We start from the raw sequence: 11,274 nt of genomic DNA on the forward strand, positions 1-11,274 counted from the left end.
TCCATTTGCGAAACGAACGGTGCAATAAACGATACCGTACTTTCCAGATTTTCGAACGTAATTTATCTTCACGGAGTTTCCCAGAGAGAGAGAGAGAGAGAGAGAGAGAGAGAGAGAGAGAGAGAGAGAGAGAGAGAGAAATTGCAGTCTGAAGCTGGCAGCGGCCCTCTCTATTTGGGAGAACGAGATCTCTCTCTGTCTCTGTCTGTCTCTCTATATATGACGTGAGTTTTTCCTTTTAAGCTTTCACTGGCAGTTCTCTTCGCCAGCTGCCCCGTGATAGATATGCTCTCTAAAGCTGAGATGGGAGAAGAACCAGGCAGTCTGTATTGATATCAAACACAGACTAAGTCTTACAGAGCATCTGCCACTCAGAATCTGTACCGGGAGGGGTGGAGGGGGGAAGGGGGAGGGTAAGGCCGAGGGGTGGTAGGGACTGTTGAAGAGCTATTTTTAAACCTTTGAGAACAAACGACAGGAAACATGTCAGTCGCAAGCCATAAATATATCGGACCTCTGTGCTGTGTTTCCATTCTTTTCCCCGGCCAGTTGTTGCAACTGTCGTTTGTAAAGTTCTTTTTCAAACACCCACACACGTGCAACAATCCACTTCACTATATCTATAAAAGACCTCTTGATTTTCAATACTTTTTTCTTCTGAACTTTGATATCTGAAAGAACATTTTAGCAAAATCAATAATATTATTCTGAGGCTTTTCACTGGTGTCTTTTTTAGGTAATATTCTTTCCAGACACAACGTTTAGCTTGTTTTAGCAACTGTATTTATAACAAGTCGAGAGTAGCCTGTCTTAGCAACAGTATTCAATAACCAGTCGAGAGCAGGTTGCCTTAGCCAGTGTATTCCTTAACCAGTCAAGAGTAGCTTGTCTTAGCCAGTGTGTTCCTTAACCAGTCAAAGTAGCTTGTCTTAGCCAGTGTGTTCCTTAACCAGTCAAGAGTAGCTTGTCTTAGCCAGTGTATTCCTTAACCAATCAAGAGTAGCTTGTCTTAGCCAGTGTGTTCCTTAACCAGTCAAGAGTAGCTTGTCTTAGCCAGTGTGTTCCTTAACCAGTCAAGAGTAGCTTGTCTTAGCCAGTGTGTTCCTTAACCATTCAAGAGTAGCTTGTCTTAGCCAGTGTATTCCTTAACCAGTCCAGAGTAGCTTGTCTTAGCCAGTGTGTTCCTTAACTAGTCAAGATAACTTGTCCTAGCAGCTGTACTCTGTAACCAGTCAAGAGCAGCTTGTCTTAGCAACGGTATTCCTTAACCAGCCGAGAGTAGCTTGTCTTAGCTAGTGCAGTCCTCAACTAGTCAAGGGGTTTAACTAAGTCCAGCAAACGGAATCATTCAACGATCATAAGCGCTCTGTGGGTTTACCACTTAACAGATCCGGGTAATATGTCGCCTCCCAGTAATTAAAAACGGACTCTCAAATTTCGATCGACCTTCAGGGATCTTGTGACATATAACAGCACAGCAGGGATATACTGTTGCGGTGAATTTGGTTGTGCGCGTTACATGACGGGAGCTGGAAGCGTTTACGAGATACTGAATATTGAGAATAAAAGCTAAATGTGAAGATTTTTCAATGTAAATATCACAAATATCCCCATGAAAGTCCAGTTTAATCTAAATGAAAGCTAGAGACTTGTCATTATTAAGCGCCTAACGAAGGTACTCCCCATGCTACAGTGCCCGACATTTAGAAAAAAAATCTATACAATAATAAAACGCTTAGTTAAAGTAGCGTTCACTTTCGACATTGGCTGAAAAATGCATTTAAAAAAATCCATACCATAATAAAATGCTTATTTAAAGTAAAGTTCATTTTGGACAACAGTTAAAAAAATGAAGCCATTAATTATTCACAGCCTCAACTTACTGAGCTGCAATAAAAAAAAAAAACCGTCACATCCCAGACAGAAGGCTTAATTAATAAAACTGGTATTGGGAAATTGGTATACAATCTGAAGTGTCAGAGAAAAAGACAACCACAAAAAAAAAGCCATCAAAGAACTGTCAACAAATAAGCAAATATTTATAATTTCAAGAATACTGCAATTATATGGCGACAGCTGAATGCAAGTTTATTTTCACAGTTTAATCTGACAAGAGAAAAAAAAGAGAACGAAATAATCTGAAACAGCATGAAAATCAGTTCTCGTTCACATAATTAAACCGAAGAACAATTTCACCAACGATGAAATGTTAAACTTCGCGTCATTTGGGGAATGAATTTACACCGATTTCTGAAACTTCTGAAATCTTTAATCACTCCGCCCTCGCTGATTGCAGTTTCAGAGTTCATTAGGAGGGCGATCATGTATTTTTCTCTTCTGAGATAATTATTTCCTTTTCTCTGATCATTCTCGGTTTTCCAACACGATTATTCTTTGGGTTCATTTATTATTCCATTAATAACTTTCAGAAATATAGCTCTATTTGTTTTCATCATGATTGTCTGGATAATTCCTTCTCTATGATCATTCTCGGTTTTCCAACACGATTATTCTTTGGGTTAATTTATTATTCTATTAATAACTCTTTCAGAAGTATAACTCTATTTGTTTCCACCATAATTCTTTCAGAAATATAACTCTGTTTCCACCATAATTATGTCTAGATAACATTTATTGGATTAATTTCTTTTGCGACGATAACCTCTTTCTGTCAGGAGTATTACCCTCCTGACTTAACGGATTTTAAATTCAACTCTTCATTTATTATAATTCTCATTATTATTTGCTCTCAGCTTCCCAGAGGACGTCGTGCAATCGGAACTTAAGAATTTCAAGCGAACAGGCAATGCATTGCTACCTTAATACAATTCAACTTGTACTTTCATGTTTTACTTACGTTTTTATTTATTTACTAATTTGTTATTCTATCTGTTTTTCTAATAACAGATTTCCTCTCTCTGTATTTCCCATTACTTTCTGCTACTTCTTTCGAATGAACTCCATAGAAGCTTGAATTTCAAGTCAATGGCCCCTTTGGTGGGCTTGTTCCATATGAATAGAGGTCATCTTCTGAATAATAATAATAATAATAATAGTAATAATAATAATAATAATAATAATAATAATAATAATAATAATAATTATCAACTCTGTCTTAATTTTCTTTTAAGACCCATCAACCCCCTGGCTCAAATTCTATCAAAAAGACTGACTGACCTAATTTCCTTCAGACTTAATAACTCCCAAGACGTCACTCTTGTCAGAATTATCATCAGCTTCCTGGCTTACTTTCCATCAACCTTATCATCAACTCTCCGTCTTAATTTCTCTGAGGCTTATTAACCCTTTGGACGAATTTCTTTAAGATTAATATTATTAACTCCGGCGAATTTCTTTCAGACTAATTTTAGTCTTTGGTTTTTATTTTGTCAACTTGGAATTACAACTTTTCCAAATTTTTTTGGCAATTTGGAATTAAAACTTTTCATATTAATTTTAGTTAACTTGGAATTAAGATTTGTTCAGTTTATTTTAGTCTTTGATTTTTTGTCAACTTGGAATTAAAACTTATCACAATAATTTTAGTGTTTGATTTTTTTTGTCAACTTGGAATTAAAACTTTTTCTGATTAATTTCAGTGTGATTTTTTTTTTCAACTTGGAATTAAAACTTTTTCTGATCAAATTCACTGTCATTTTTTGTCAACTTGGAATTAAAACTTATTCAGATCAATTTTAGCCATTAATTTTTTTGTCAACTTGGAATAAAAACTTTTTAGCCATGGATTTTTTTTGTCAACTTGGAATTAAACCTTTTAGCCTAGGATTTTCTGTCAACTTGGAATTAAAACTTTTTAATTTTGGATTTTTGTCAACTTGGAATTAAAACTTTTTAGTTTTGGATTTTTTTTATCAATTTGGAATTAAAACTTCATAACTTTCTTCTTGGTCATGTCTTATGTCATTTAAAGGTCACAGGTTCAGTTTAACTACAATGTCTTTAGGCCACTTGTATCCTGGGACCATTCCCGAAAATGGCTTTGTAGGCTATATTACCTTCTATACTGAAGCACATATTACACTCTTATTAAACTCACACACTTCCGTGATCTATTTTCAGCAAGCTTTAACGAGAGAGAGAGAGAGAGAGAGAGAGAGAGAGAGAGAGAGAGAGAGAGAGAGAGAGAGAGAGAGAGCATGGAAAATCGATCTTCATTCATAGGTGACAGCTATGGAAGTAGAGGCTGTGATACAGTAATCAAACACATACAGTCCACATAAAACACAAAAACACAGTTGCATAATTTCACAAGCACTTTTCTAGCCTAAATACAGTACAAGTAATAATTTCAAACTACTTTTTGTAATGCCTGACAATCTTGAAAGCGCTCGCAATATCTCCTCAGGACCGAAAGCTTTGGAAGTTCCTTTGATCTTCCGTGAGAATGCAATAATTATTTGTCAAAAGAGAGAGAGAGAGAGAGAGAGAGAGAGAGAGAGAGAGAGAGAGAGAGAGAGAGAGAGATTCGCAGACCAATGATTGGTCCACATCACCTTTGTTTGCAATTGCAACGCCCTCGAGGGAATGGTGCTGCAGCCATGTTGATGGCAATCCTAGACTAATGTCGATGGTAAAACGCTCTCTCTGTCTCTGTCTTTCTCTCTCTTTCCATCACTCGATCTCTTTCCTCCTATCACTCTATCACCCCCCCCCCTCTCTTTTTCTATCACACACACACTCTCTCTCTCTCTATCTCTCTCTCACCTCTATCTTTCTCTCTCTCTCTCTTTTTTTTCTATCACACTATTTCTCTCTCTCTATCTCTCTATCACAATATCCCTCTCTCTCTCTCTCTCTCTCTCTCTCTCTCTCTCTCTCTCTCTCCCGTGCCAGCGCGGCTGATCTCGACAAGATGAGTTCCAGTCACGGAACGCAACCCTGACATAAAACTCGTTAATCCCGGGTTCGAATCTTAATGCCTCGCCGGGTAAAAGACGGCTCACACGAAACTGCCTGATGGCTTTTATTAATTCGCCTTGAAATAGTTTCGGGGGAGCCGAAAATAAAAGCCCCTCCGTAATTTATCGAAGATTCCTCGGATTTTCGATCCAATGCCATGATATAAATACGTTTGGAAAGAGACTTGCGTTGTGATTCTCTGACATGATTGTTTTCGTGTTTTAAATCTAATTAATTTTAAGTAATTTGTGGAAAATGCAAAATGAAAAATCATCAATTAACGATGTTCAAGATCAAAAGAAGAGAAATATTATGAAAGAAACCTCAAGTACTTTTTAAATAAATTGATCACAATGGATAACAACTGATATTCGTGATAACAGTTATCGTGAGAAATCTTCGAAAAACAGCAACTCTTTAAACAGGAATATTCACTACATTTCTCAAATCAGTATGAAAAGACTACGGCTATAAAGCCCTCTTTTTTCCTTCACAAAAACCAATAAGATGTCTGACGGAAATATTTAATTCCCTGTGAATTAGATCACTTATTTACTTCCCTGTGAATTAGATCACAACAAACACTACCAAGCAAGAACTTCCATCTGTCATCGAGTCGAAACAGATGGTGTGACGTCAATCGCAAGGAGGGAGTGGGTTGGGTAGGGGGAGGGCGGGTCTGGGTTACTACCGAGGGGAGTAAATCCTTGCAACGGCTCATCACGATCTTCCTCCTCCTTCGGCCCCTGACTTCCTCGTTTTAAACAAGGATGCCTCAGGAGCCATAGCTCAAGTCAAAGAAGCGTTCATTAAAGGTTTTACCGATTCTAAGGTCAAAAACTCCAAGGCGCCTCTCTCTCTCTCTCTCTCTCTCTCTCTCTCTCTCTCTCTCTCTCTCTCTCCTCTGGACGGGGGCGCTTGCATGCTGCAGCACCGTTTGGAGCAGGGCTAATTGTAGTCTCAACATCCCTCCACACACACACAGACACACACCTTCCCCTTCCCTCTCCCCCTCCCCTCCCCCACCCGTCAAGCGTCGTCATGGTAACCAGCTACTAAACCATCAAAACTTTTCCTTCGGAAGTCACTGCTACATTTGAAATGGCCGGAGTGCAAGCACTGCGAAAGAAAATGCCCTTTCTTTTAATTTTTTGTGACTTTAGAAGAAACAAGGTCCTACTTGAAGACGCATCTAGCTGTCAGATTTACACATGTTCACAAAGTAAATGAACAAGAGAACTCAACATACGAGTTGAATGTTCTAAAGTATATTAAGTTATATGCTACACAAATGCTTGCCATTAACATTCATTAACTTATGAACAGAAAAATATTGCAAGAAATATATAGTCGGAAGTTGATAACATTAAACACATAAAACTGGCTTATATAGGCCTACGCTAGACTTATAAAAACGCGTAGGCTGTATATACCCCACAAGCCTAGTCTCTTTAATTTAAATTTCTGGAAGACATTCACCATTACACAAAGCCAGCTTTGTAATTTCTTTTGTTATAATTACAAAAAGCATTTGTCAGCCACAATAACGATATATAATTAAAAATTATCCCTGTCCTAATCAACAACTCTTAGAACTCATGAGTGACAGAAATACAATACCTATCTATCTATCTACGAATATACTTGAATAATTATCTATTTAATACCTCTTCATCCAAGTATATGTACAGTCGATATTTTATAATGATCTGGAGAGAGAGAGAGAGAGAGAGAGAGAGAGAGAGAGAGAGAGAGAGAGAGAGAGAGAGAGAGAATAACAATAACCCATAATAAGATATTTCCTTTTGATATTCCTTATTTAATCAAGTACGAGCTTTGTTGTAAATAATGTGAGAACCTACTATAGCAATTTACTGATATTCATGAAAATAATCATGTGTTTCTCCAGGATAAATCGTGAGATTAATGAAATGTTTAAAATACAAAATATTAAAGCCAACACTGCAGCAATATCCTTTCATTCGCAAAGGTGAAAGTTTAAGGCCATTTGTTTACTTCCCCCACTGAAATATACACGCTAAAATCATGCTACAATTCTCATTTTTCTTTTCTATTTTGTTTCTGGTTATCTACAGTTTTATTCCTTCACTGCACACGCATTTCACAAAAAGTGCCAAGTTTTCAACATAATGCACTTGAAAAGTCTTCGATTGAATGTATTTTTGGCCAACAAAAACTGCCACAAACGATGGAAATGATCACTTTTTAAATTCTGGGTTTCAGCTTAAAATATGTTTCACTACCAAAACAAAAATGAAAATTGAAAACAAAAAACAAAAAACGCTGGGCAGATAAGTAAAACATCGACCAAAAATTCTGTTGTTTACGTCTGTCTGCAGGTTTTCTCTTCAAGCCCCGCCCCTGGACAATCCCCTCTCGGAGGAGGGAGAGAGGGGAGGAAGGAAGGATGGGAGAGAGGGAAGTCGGGAGGGGTTGCCCGAGGGCTAGCAAGGAGTACGATAGGGAGTGGGAAGGGGAGGGAGATTGGTACTCCTCTTCAACGATCCTCAACCCCTCCCCCTTCCTAACACTTCTGCGTCACTATTCATTCCAATCCAATAATCTTCGTCGGATTTCTCCTCCAGCAGCAGCTATCGCCTTCCAAACTTGCCCTCGCCCGATCTTCCAAAGCGTCGTATACACAACAACAACACTACTTCATGCACCAGATTCTTGGAACGATAAAAATCAATGACACTTTTTTCCACAAGAAACTCTTTGCTTCAATCGTTTACAATCACTGGTCATCAATGAATGAAGAAGTAAACATGGCACACTTTTTCCAATATTCATTGTATTAATATCTCAGAATTTGCTTTCTATCTTCTTTTTTATCATCCTTATCCATGATCCAAAATCAAATAAAGGCAACTTTTTAAAATGTCTTTTACTTAACCATACGGGAGAAATCTTATGCGAAAACTGTTTGTGTATTTACACGAACAGATCGACAAACTTACCATACTCATCTTCGACAATTGGTTATAACGAACATATATAGCAAGGACCTTGGTAAACAGTATAATCCGGATACGTAACCGATCCGAACTGCGTGGGAGTACGACCGTATGTTTGTATGATCGCTTCCCTCCGTACGTCAACGGTCTGAACTCCACCCGCCCGCCCACTCTTTAAGAGAAAACGCCAAAACACTTGTGTCAAGAGGCCCGTTGGCTAACCCAGGGCTAACCCACCATCTTGACCATCAACACACCGCCGAAATAATTATCATCACAAAACACCGAATGAAAAGAAATCTACGAACTTAGCCAGCGCCTTACTTCGGGGGTCACAAAGTCGAAGCGACAACAGCCTCCTCCTTCTTCCTCCCTGCAGCAGATCTGTCTTTTCGCACGTCCTAAGGCATCATCGTCGTCTTTCTCGGTCTTCTCGCTCCTCCTTCGGAAGAAGGCGACGTGCATTAATCACACGGGGTGGCCTAAAGAAGAAGGCATGGCTAACCGTCGTTGAGCATCGCAATCACTACGGCTTCATTGTCGCCCAAGTCTTGTACACCACCACCAAGGTCTTCGGGGGCAATGTAAATAAAAGACGACCAAAGCTTACGGCATGGCGGTCGGGAGCTCGCTAGTGCACCGCGCCTCACTCTCGAACGTTTGTATACGACTAAGAAGAGTTCCGACTCCACACGAGTCCGAGCTCTCTCTCTCTCTCTCTCTCTCTCTCTCTCTCTCTCTCTCTCTCTCTCTCTCTCTCTCTCGGACTCCAGTGTGCCTCGCTAAAATATTGATCGACTCCACCAACTCCACGACTACCACCACCAACAGCCACAATCCTCCTCCTCCACCACCAACTACCACCAGCCCTCTTCCTCCAAACTCCCGTCACTCGTCCCTCCTCCCCATGTCCTGTTACTCTTATAATAGCACATGCTTGCATTTTTATATCCAACTTCTTCACTTCCTTTTCCTTTTCATGGCGTTAATGTCTCCTCTCTTTTCCTCTTGCCTGTGGCTTATGCCTTTCTTCGCATGGTCCAGTTCTGTGATACGTCGATCTTGCATGCTTTCTTTTCTTAATTAAATGAGCAATAAAATTATAGAAAGGAAATTTAACGAGATGGGTTAGTACCCCCATTATCAAGAAGTCTCTCTCTCTCTCTCTCTCTCTCTCTCTCTCTCTCTCTCTCTCTCTCTCTCTCTGAAGATAAGGTGATGATTGCTCAAAGCAAGAAATCCCAAGATATGTTATCAGTTATCATCTCTCTCTCTCTCTCTCTCTCTCTCTCTCTCTCTCTCTCTCTCTCTCTCTCTCTCTCTCTCTCTGTTTCGGCTTCGGCGGCGATATTAAGAGAAGGATAAACTCAAAAGTTTCCGGGATCCAGCCAATCACCCAGCCATCAGCTTCCCGTCGTTTTGGGGATAATCGCTGTCAAACACAGGGCCAATTTCATCTGTCACTCTGAGGGGCTTATTTCATTACTCCCAGATATAAATAAACGTACATGCGCGAATATATTAAAAGTAGGCCTATACACTGTGCGAACGTATGCATAATTAGTATTACTGTATCTGTAAAGCACGAAGTAGAAAATAATTGTAATTTTCAACTGTAGACATAAACACATTGTGTGTGTATATATATATATATATATATATATATATATATATATATATATATATATATATATATATATATATATAAGGCATTAATTTGAAATTATTTGTAATTCCCAACTATATACATACTTAATAACAGTTATATATATATATATATATATATATATATATATACAGTATATATATATATATACAGTATATATATATATATATATATATATATATATATATATATATATATATATATATATATATATATATATATATAATGCTTATAATCACTCACACGTTATTTTTATAAATCAAACACCACAGGGAAGAAATGGGAAAGCTGTTGTAAATCTAGCCCTCAATATCCAATCGGTCAGCCAATCCTGGAAATATTACTAGGCCTAAAATGTTTTCAATTACCAAGCTTTATCTGAAAAAAAGGTCCACAGAAATATTACTCGGCCTAAATATTTCCTATAACCAAACTTTAAGAGAGGTCCAGTCTAAATTACCATCATAATCATCACATCACATCATCGTCACCGTCATCACCATCGTATTTAACACTGTAGAAGCCACCATGCGAAATCAATTGCGCCTAAAAGACGAACGAAGACAAGGCCCGCCGTCTGTTGGTGTCTTCTAAAGCTGAGAGCCACCACCAGATGGCATTGCGTAATGCGCACAACGATTAATTAATCGGTTCCACACGGGCAGTGACAATCATCGGCGTTAATTAGCTGTCTTTTAGTGGCCGAAACGTTCTTTCATTCCTTTCTATGGTGATTCATTCGAATCGAAATAAGACTTCCAGTCTTCTTTTTTTTTTTTTTTTAGTCTAAGAGAGAGATTTGAAAGGCCAGTAAGTCATATAGGGTAGGCCTATTAGAGGCTGCAGGAAGACTTTTCTCTCAGATTATCCGCTTGGCAAAATTGGGAATTAAGTAAGTACAACAATTATCTTAATGTCATTTAGGTAAACGTTTAGCCGTAATGTCTGGTCAAACACAGAAGTTATCTACCAAGAAGAAAGATAAACATTAAGGATAAATAACCTTAAATAACCTTTACGTAATATGACTGTTGCGAGAGTAATAAAACAGCTGCTCTAGGTCTATACATCAAACACCGCCTTCCGCCGCCATTACCCACGATACAACGAACCTTTACAAAATCACGCGGAACTGAATCAACGAAACGAAAGCGATTGAAACAAAAATTGGCTCTCATCCGGTGGGTACCGAGAAGAGCAATCGATGGGGGTGGAAAAGTGGGGGTGGGGGACAGGGAGTAGTCGAAAGTGGGGTGCACCATAAAAGGGGAAAACCCATGAAAAAGTTGGGATCAAAAGTCTCGACAATGTCATGGGGGTGGGGGTGGGAACGGAAGGGAGGAAGAGGAGGAGGGGGAGGGGGAGGAGGAATACACGTGGATTCATTCCATAGACATCATATGTTAAAGGCACCTAGGCAGCCCAGGTCCGCAGGAAACAAGACAAGGAAAATGAAGAAGAAAAAAGAGGTCCTCAGCCATGCTAGAAGCTATTTTTGCCCCTAAAAGCAATATTAAATGACTAGGGAAAAACAAAAGCATGAAGAGAATTCCACATAGAAGCCTATGAATATACGAAGGGCAATGGTTTCTTGTTAAATGAGGTGTCAATTAACAAGGCTTTGATGGGGCAAAGAATCTCATAGGCCTACATACGGAAAACCAACGTGAATGATTAACTTTAATTAGTTTTCAATAAAGAAGCATAACA

General features: G+C 38.7%; 1 protein-coding gene across 2 annotated transcripts in view; it reads right to left on the reverse strand.

The window, feature by feature from the left end:
* The window catches only part of LOC136855661 (E3 ubiquitin-protein ligase DDB_G0292642), a 74,399-nt gene that overhangs the window by 38,972 nt on the left and 24,153 nt on the right, over window positions 1-11,274 (reverse strand). The window contains exon 1 of one of the 2 annotated variants that reach the window (XM_067132887.1): window positions 8,223-8,658. The exons of the other annotated variant lie outside the window; for it this stretch is intronic. The gene's annotated coding sequence lies outside the window, so the exon portion shown is untranslated. Of the gene's footprint in view, window positions 1-8,222; window positions 8,659-11,274 lie in introns of those variants that run through there. 2 annotated transcript variants of the gene reach the window in all.

Source organism: Macrobrachium rosenbergii, chromosome 3 (assembly GCF_040412425.1).
Source record: "Macrobrachium rosenbergii isolate ZJJX-2024 chromosome 3, ASM4041242v1, whole genome shotgun sequence".
Lineage (NCBI taxonomy): Eukaryota > Metazoa > Arthropoda > Malacostraca > Decapoda > Palaemonidae > Macrobrachium > Macrobrachium rosenbergii.